Raw genomic sequence first — 9,949 nt, 5'->3', positions numbered from 1 at the left:
AGCTCTAAGCATGATTGCACTCATCACTGCACTTTTATATCTATATTTGGACTGCTTATCTTGCGCTGACTCTTTGTCTCCCACTGTCCATTACTTTATTTATAATGTACATGCAACGTTTTGTACATACACACTCTGCCTTCCACTCTGTCAACCTCAACTCCATGTATAAAATAATACTTTGAAATTTAAATATATATATACATATATATATACATATATATATGTATATATATATATGTGTGTACTCTGCACAAGTACAATAAAGGTGAATCTAATCAAGATACTATCGGTTATCCTTAACAAGTTGTCCTTGTTTGTTTGCAGAAATTTAAATGAAAAGACGTGATTTATGTACTGTGCTCAGGTGAATTTCTGTGTTCTCTAATATATTTATCGGAAATGGAAGGAAATTGTGTTAGTGCACTTATACATCACAGTTGGCGCAAGATAAGACAGCCTTTATTGTCATTATAAAGCATCTGTACAATGAAATTTTGTGGTGGATGCATTTTTGACATTTTTCAAAACACAATTCAACACAATTCAAACATCTGGAGCAAACTCAATGTCTATCGAGCTGCAAATGTGACGTGACTTCTTTTGTTTAGGCTGCCATTTTGGCAGTAAATGGAACAGAAAATGGCTTGCAAGTCTTCTGTATTCACTTCTTACTTAATCTTGGATGAAATTGTTTTTTACATAAAACGAAAAACCGAAATAGATCAAATATTAGCGACCAGTATAATACCCCTGGGGTGTTTTTTATAAGTATCTCCATCGAAAAGGACATCCCAGACCTACAGTATCTGGACGTATAACTATTTGATCAACTTCCCGTCGTCCTACACAGGGGACTCCATAAGGGCATACAAAGGTCTAGAGGGCTACAAAATGACACAGTGTGACTTTGTAACGACCCTTCAGATGTGGAAACTACCAGCTTAGGAATGCTATATTCTGACTGGAAGGGTTAGTGTTTCTTTATCATCATTAAACCTAAGATAATGGGCAGCGTAACAGTTAGCCAGCTGGGCTAAGATTAGGTAGCTTAAGCACCTTTTTCCAATGATAATAATATACTGCACTTATAGAGTACTTTTCCATCTAAAATATGCTCAAAGTGCTGTGGAAGAGGGAGAAGGGGTACACACCTAATCACAACCAATGTGTAGCACCCACCTGGGTGATGCTAAGGCTAATGCTAATGCTAAATTCCTAAACAGTGCATATGTCTCAACTGCAGAAAAGTAATCAATTTCCAAAAAAAGAAAAAAGCACCTCAGTGGCGAGACTGCTAAATGGGCCATCTGTAACTGATACTATAATCTATTTTAATGAATAAACTATTTTCTAACTAATGTTGTTCTCTCCCTATCATAGGTATTAAGTAAGTATCTGAATATCATAGATTTCCAGGACTGATATCAAGTGCAGAAGTGGATTTTTTATGGATCTGTACCCTGTTCTTCAGGCCATAAATTGGCTTCTGCTTCAACAATCTTAAATTCTTTTAATATTTCCTGTTGTGTATTTGTGTCCGATACAGACCAGTTGTGTTTAACTCCCGCCATGTCTTCCACTAGTAAAAGCAGAAATACATTACGTTGACATATTGATGACGTAACAGACATGCGCAGTTACGATAATTCCTGCCCACATTTAGGATTACGTGTTTGCACGCAGTCAACAATTGGCATAACCCACCCATCTCAATCAGATTGGTGTCTTAACATGAAGCATTTTTATTCCGGTCAGGTTTTCAATCCGATTATTTGTGTCCATGTAAACAGCTAATGTGAGTTCACAGGGGGCGGTTCAATGGTTGCGCTTGCTGGAGACACACTGGGTGACATCATAGTGTTGGAGGACTTGTTGGACTCCCTTTATCAATACGTATCCAATTTTTTAACTTGAATATAAAAAGTCAAAACCGAATGAAACGTCAATCAGAGTTTTTGAGGAATGGTTCAATATTCTTGGATGAAGAGCTGAATGAGTGCTGGATTGGGTTTCAGTTTGGTCCGAATGTGATGAAGGATCCATATTAAAATCATCTGATTGTGTCCCACAAAGACTTCAATAAACTAAACCAGCTATTTCAAAAGCAGCAGTAAACAATACTGACAAATATATAAACAATTTTCACATATATTTTCATCTTTTTTTCTTTTAGTTGTCCTGTTAGAGGCTTAGACTGTGGGGGATTGCAGTGACCAGACCCCCTCTCTCCCCCCACCCCCCTCTCTCTACATCCAATGCATGTACATTACATCCTTACATGTCTAACTTTGTCTCTTCCTGTAGTCTGTGTTTTGTCCCTCCTGTCCTCGTCCTTCAGGTGCTGAATCATCTCTGCTCCATGTTCCTGCTTTGTAGTTACCTTTAGTTATCATTACACACTACTACTAACTTCCCATTGTTACTTCTTCTTCTCCCCTACTGATAATATTTACTAGTGCACATTTAGAACTACCAGGTTGCAATCACTGTATGTTTTGTTTCTATTTTCCGTGGCATCTTCTGTCCTCCTGTTCTTCTTCTCTCTCCATTCCTCTACCGTGTCCCCCTTCCTTTCCTTAACGCTAACTCACTGTGTCTCTCTCTGCTCCCCATCTCTCTCTTTCTCCAACCAGTCGAGGCAGATGGCTGCCACTCCTGAGCCTGGTTCTGCCCAAGGTTTCTCACTATTAAAGGATGTTTTTCCTTGCCACTGTCACCAAGTACTTGCTCTTGGATGGATATGTTGGATCTCTTTAACAATTCCATGAAGAGTTTGGTGTAGACCTGCGCTTTCTTTAAAGTGCCTTGATGTAATGTTGTTATGATTTGGCGCTATCCAAATAAATTTGGTTTGATTTAATCTTTGTAGTCAAATGCAGGCAGACATAGGGACGTACTCTGACCACTGGGAGTGGCTGTGATATCCTGCTGTTGTCCTCACAGAATTTGATGGAATGATCCAGATCGGAGCTTGTGGTTGTGTGGTTGTATTTCATTTCATCCAGTTTATGGAGCTATAGAGTTTCTTTTATTATTACTAATTACATTTGAAGCCATTTTGTACTTTTATCGTATGATAGCAAAATCAAACCAGGAAGTGACTTGCTCAGAGCCCACGTGGTACGTGACCTAACCATTTAGCTTTCTTTCACGATGGTTCTCATACACTTTATTTATAACATTTTTTGTAAGGGGTTGTGTACCTGTTGTACTGTAGATGCATCTACAGTACAACAGGTACAGTTGATTTAGTGTAACTTCAGCAGAGCAGGATAATCCCTATTACAATTTGAAGGAAATCTTCCCACCACAGAAAGGCAGATGGACACCAAACAGATGCTGTGGTTGGAGCAGAAAAGAAAGACAAGTTGGGGAAAAAAACAGGCTCAGTGTCAAGAGTCTTACATTGAGATGGTGAAGAAAATTCAGTGAGTGGATGGAAGGACAAAGGTGTATCGATGCTCTTATTGTGTGTCAGATAAACAACCTACAGATCAACAAGGACAAAACTGAAGTAATTATTAGTAGGCAAGAAATAGAAACTTCTGCAGAAATTTCTAGAAATTAAACCATGACAATGTGCTAAAAAACTGTGCAATCTTTTTGACTCTGTACTATGATTAACTCCAAATCTCGTACGTAATTGACCCTTTTTTCCTTTGTGGTTCCTTGTGTTGCTCACTTGCATGAAAAGCAATACACAAATAAAATTAGATTTGATTTATTTTAATTTAATATTTAGTGGATGTGATCAAGTGCAGCTGAGTGAAGAGGTGAAAGGCATTGGCTTAATGAAATGGGATGGCAGAGATGATAATGTGATAGATATGCCAGACTGTAACAGAATTTATTAATTTCTGAATGAAATAAATGAATAAATCAGAATTTAATCTTTTTTTCACTTCTCTATTTTTATTTCTGAATGGAGCTTCATCTTTTCTCCTTCTTCCATTTAATAACCATTTTCATTAAAAGATCATATATGTATTCAAGCGTTTATTGACATTTCACATTCTGGATCCACTTTTAATCAAATTCACCATGTTCCCATTGCCTGTCAAGAGAAAAGGATTTTATTTTCCTCCCAAAAATTCTGACTTTCATATCCTTATGAAACTGTCATTGAAGCTCGCACAGCAGTCTGGATCTCGTGCTCTTTAGATAAGATTTCAGATCTGTACGTCATCTGACCCTTAATGTGATGGATGAAGAACCTTGACTGTCATGGGATATGTTCAAAAAAGGGAGCGCAGGCTACTGTTAGGTCTGCGGCATCTTGCACTGAATGGTTAACACCGTCTCAGTTGGAAAAATTCTCCCAAGGTGCTTCATATTTTCCATGATTTTCTTTATAGTTTCGCCAAAACATAAGAGAGCTGAGACATGTGACCCTGACGTGATTGTAGAAGTATGTGATGTGATAAATTAAAACATGGCATATGAAGCTGCCTGCGTGAATCCCAATAATGATGAACAATAAAGCCATTAAGTCCTGTGTCTGCCTGTTGTCGTGCCTGAGGGACGTCAGCTGATTTATCCATCACAATAAACAGAGAGATGAGTTTAGCCATAATGGGAACATGAGACGTAGCTTTTAGTGAGAAGCCACTGATCGATCCCCCCACAGGCTTCAGTTCCTCGATGCAACCAGTTGCCTTCATGAGGATGCTGTAGATGGTGATTTGTAGCCTTAATATAGGCACTTTTAGGGACACTCAGCTTGCCAAAGCTGCACTCATGTTTCCAAAGCAAACCACAGCTGCCTCAAACATCACCAAAGTGCAGTAAACAGTCAGAGCCTTCAGACCATCCTCTGCCAATGCTTCAGAGAAATCTCTGAATGTCTCCTTTGTGTTTCAGAAAGTGTTGCTAGGTTTTTAGTAGTTTGTCATCTACTTAACAATCTTAATAGACAGACACTGACACCCACCAAAGGACATCCCTCGACTCGTTTTAGCATCATTATGCGTCTAATGAGGTAAGGAAATATCTTGCTACTAAAAGTTTGCTAGAGATATTAATGTCCCCCAAACACCTGCCCTCCCAGCTCACACTGTGTGAGGGCAGGGTACAAAAGTCCAACGCAGAGCCAACACACAGAGACAAACAGACGAACATCTCAAACTCACACTCATACCAACAGATAATTTAGAGTCATCCATTAATGTACACATGCATACCTTTGGACAGTAGGAGGAAACCCACGCAAGAATGTGGAGAAGATGCAAACTCCGCACAGAAAGACCCAGGCCCGGGAATCACACCTACAACCTTCTTGTTCCGAGGAAGCAGCAATAACCACTATGCTGCTGCGCTGCCCTGCTGTAAACATATTGATTCAAATTTTAAAAGCTGCTCTGCCAGTGGACACACATCCTGATTTTGCCAAAGTCAAAGCCAGGCTGAGATTAGAACAACAAATCGTCTTAATGAAAAGCAGATGCCTTAATAGATGGAATTTGTTACTATGCTTTGGAGATAATGATGATTAATGCACATTGTCGAGTGTTCAATTAAAGGGCGTCTTCAGAAAGGGAGGAAATGCACAGGGGTCTGCTGGTTCATCTGATTAAGTGGAGACCTCTGTAACTCTCTTGCAACCATCACAGTGAAGAAAGCCTTAACAACATGTCAACAAAAGATCAATGAATGATCACTAAAAGGCACAAGAGTCAAAGCTCTAATTAGGAAGTATCTCTTTCTGCGTCCAACCTGATCTGCTGATTAAACCCTGCTTCCATATTAACACAAAGGATGGATTACTGTATGGCGGCAAAGGAGCAACCAACTTACTTTCACTTAGATTGAAGATTTCACTGAAAAAAGGGGGATGTGTGTGCTGATTTATGGTGCAAATATTGCATATTTCTTTTGTTTAGAAAAATTTGCTTGCAAAATTCTTCATTGTATTTGGAATGCAAAGTAATTGGTCAAAATCTAATCATATGTTGGAGAGTTAAAATAATGGGAATGAAAAAAACAGCCAACAAAACAATTTATAATCATAGATGAAGAAAAATAGCTTTGGGTATTGATGTTTCCGTGAACTGAACATTTTGATGAAGATACACAAAGCTCAAACATGAAAAGATAAAAGCAGGGTGATAAACATGTTAAATTAATACATGTAAATGCATAAAAGCCAGAAGATGTTATATTTATAAATGTCCATGTTCAAATAAACAGTTATATTCCAGTTATGTTCCAACATGTTAGACAATATGAAATTTCATCATATAGATAGTTAATGCCATCAATATATGTACATATAAAAATCGCAATGTTTTTTTGTATATATGTGATACATCTCTAAATATCCAGAGGCTACATCTATGTCATTGTAATAAATCTCCTTATGTGACAAATACACAATTAGCAATGTGTGACTTTGACGTTATTATCTATACAGAAAAAAAACTGCATCAATAATTTTAAAGTAATTCTTCTGTTCTTCTGGATGTGTGGATGAAAATGTAATTTTTAATTTAATAATTGTGAGGCCAAAGTAGAACCTGTAGAACCTGCTGTAAACTGTGTTAACAACAGAACAAGCTTTTGGGTCATCAGGACAAAATTGTGACATCTAAATGAAAATGTGTCTGTTTTTAGTGAAACATGATGAAAAACCTGGACCCACTGAGACAGAAGATTTCATTTCACTCCTGCTCATCCAGTTTCTGTAGTCACTCTGACCTCTGACCTCTGACCTCAGTCTTGACTAATGAGAGATGAGAAAATAGACTTCTCATTCTGAAAGGTCCCTCTCAGTCAGCAGGGATGACCAGCTGTGGCTGCTGTTGTTGGCTTTTATGAGTGCAACGCTGATTGTGTTTCTTTTTTAATGATCCTGCTGTTGTGAGAGCAGCTCTGCTGTAATTGGAGTTAGGCCTTTGAAAACAGATGCTGGTGATACTGCAGAAGATGGAGCTGGGAATAAATAACACAGTTAAAAAACAAAAAACAAAAAAGAAAACAGCTTTCAGCAAAACAAGAATATAGTATTGGAGCTGTTTTATTTCTGATATGGAAAAGGAGCAGCAACTCCTTTCTTTCGGTGAAGAGGCAGAGGACATAGACAGCTATGGAATCTTAAGAATGTATTTATTTTCCTGTTTTTAATATTTTAAATTAATGTCTCATTTCCATATGTTGTATTGTAATGATAGTTCTCAGCTGGATGATTGTGTTTATGTCAACAACATTTGTGATGTACAATCAATATCAATATTAACTATAAATATTAAATGTTGCATAACAGGAATTTCATCATCTTAATCAGCTTCATGGAGCGCCTCCAGAGGGGAATCTGAAGGTGATCACATCCCCTGTGTCAAAGCCACCACCATCAGTGGTGATCATCTAAAAACAGCATGAGAATGTGCATATGAGGATGATGCACATGCGTAAAGCACCACATGTGGTCAAAGGTTATGTAATGCATTATTGTATGGGCAGGGGCTTTTATTGTGAAAGGAATATCGGTGGTGAAGTGCTGGATACTCAATCACGTGTAGGGGTCCTGTTTTGGCTGAAAGCTGTAATCCAGTATTGACTCCTTGAGCTCATCATCTGGCCACAGCTGTTTCCACACTGACATCAGTGGCCTCTTGTCCCCGCGGACCAAGATGCAAAACGATGCACCTCTGAGTAGAAATGCAAACAGCCCATTAGTTTGATGGTCAGTTTAAATTTGCAAAAAAACTAAAGAAAAGAAATCTGCTCTGTTTTACCTCGACATTGGTCAGATTAATTGTAATGACACGTTTCCTTGTAGGTTTCCTGCAGTCATATCCTGTCAGCTTCACGTCTCCTCTGAATGGAGCTTCCATTGCTATTTATTTAGCTGCTATTTAACCCCCTGCATAAATACATGCACTTGTTGTAGATTTCAGCTTTTCCTCAGGCTTTTTTCTAAACTTTATATATAAAATTTAATAAAACAGACCTGTATTTGGGCCATAGGTAGAAAAGGGTGCCAAAGTAATTATTTTACTTTCAGGAAGGAACATTGATGGGTGACTCATGCGAGTCATGCAAAATCTCAATTTAATGATTGAAGATGGCACCCAACAACTGTGGCCTTTTCTTGATTTGGGTTAGGGTTAACCCTAACCCTAACCCTAACCCATGCAAGACGCATCTGGACCGGTCTTTTCCCTCAGTTTCCTTCCAGAGGTTGGAAACTTAAGACATCTCTGTGATCAGACTGGGGACGTGCAGCTGCAAACAGCAGGCTTCCAGCAGTGACAACACACATACACAAATATACGGCACAGAGGAGGAATGCTGCTTCTTGGCCAGCATCAAGAGGCCAAGAGCTCGGGACAAACAGAAGAGGTCAGCTGTTCTGGTACAGGTCAAAGGCCAGAAATGATAATTCTTCTCCATTCAGCAACGCTTTCATTCTTACATTTAGCTAAATTTGAGCTGCAGAAACATTACCATCATTGCAATAATATATATATATAGAGAGAGTGGAGAGACATTCCTGATGTTATTCCAGATAGTCTGTATCTGAGCACCCCGACATGTCAAACACAGTCCAGGCTGGTCTCTTCTGTGGTTCCCAGATGGTGGAACAATTTTCCAAATCCTGTCCAAGGATGGGAATCCCCATCTGCCTTCAGAAATCTCTTCAAAACTCAACTACACTCATTGTTTTTGATATGTTTGATCTGTTCCATCTGCAGGAGTTTATTTTTATATGTATTGTTTATCTTCTTACAGTGTAAAAGCAAATCAACTCATATATTGAAAACCTATTTGACTTTTGGTTCTTTCTGTCATTTTTCAGTGTGGAGAAGTTGTAGGCAGACCAGGTTAGACTGACGGATATGATCTGAATCTTTGATATGATAGATACTTATACTTATTTTCCAATGAAAGTAAGGACTTATTTAATAATTTAAAGCTTTAAAAACTGGCAACTTATTGAACAGCATCTCTGAGCACATTCATTCATTCATCTTCTACAGCTAATCTGTCATGGGAGACAGACAGAGACATACAACCACTCACACTTACACTCAGACCACCAGACAATTTAGAGTCATTGGCAATTGTTCCTCATCAGCTTGTTCTTAGATGTCCAGTATGCATCAGAAGTTTGGATAGTTGGTTCCTGATTTCATTTCCTGAAACACTTGGCAGTGCCAAACTCCACAAACATCATGGCTAATCAAAAAATGCCAAAGAGGAGGAGCTACATGAGTGTTTTCAGCAAGCGTAAGCACAGTGGCCACTCCCTCTTTTATGCAGAAGTGTAAGTCTTATCTAAACATAAGTAGCAACAGGTTATTGTAACCTCATCTATAGGTTTTGTTGTTAGGTGACTGCTAGTGGCCAAAGGAGCTACCGCAGCAATGAGGAGGAAAGTGCGGAGACGTTGATCTAAAGAGACAAAAAAGAAAGAGATTGGGAACGATGAATGGGACTCAAACATCAGAATGTGATACAGTAGAGGTGCGTTCGATTGTCAAATTATTATAGTTGCCATGATGTCAAAAGACAGTGCAGTGCTCTCAGAACAGGTTGTGTTAATGTTGCACACATTTTCTCAACTTCAATGAGTTTTACTAGGAAAAACTGCAACAGCGACTGTCTGCTCAAGCTCAAAATGGGATCCAGCATGTAACCTCATGTAGCCATTGCTAGAACCGTTGGAGCTGTTGCGGGACGATGTTACACTACAAAGAAGGCAGCTGTGCTGTAGGGTTTGTGCACACATTGTTCTCTCTTATGCAAACCCGCATGAGAAATGTAGTTCACAAATGTCATGGGGAAGTCAGTAATACAACATGTAACAAAATTTGTAATGACCTAACTTCCCATCAGGAGATATGGAAGACAGCTCTGAACTTTACAGCTTCCTCCCACTTCTGCCCTGTGTGACAGTTGCAGGTCCTGTTGTTTTGGCTGCAGAAGTATGTGGCCTGACAGTGTGTTT

The sequence above is a fragment of the Echeneis naucrates genome, chromosome 4 (assembly GCF_900963305.1).
Source record: "Echeneis naucrates chromosome 4, fEcheNa1.1, whole genome shotgun sequence".
In the NCBI taxonomy this organism is placed as follows: domain Eukaryota; kingdom Metazoa; phylum Chordata; class Actinopteri; order Carangiformes; family Echeneidae; genus Echeneis; species Echeneis naucrates.
The sequence above is the reverse complement of the archived record's forward strand: the minus strand, read 5'-3'. Positions refer to the sequence as shown.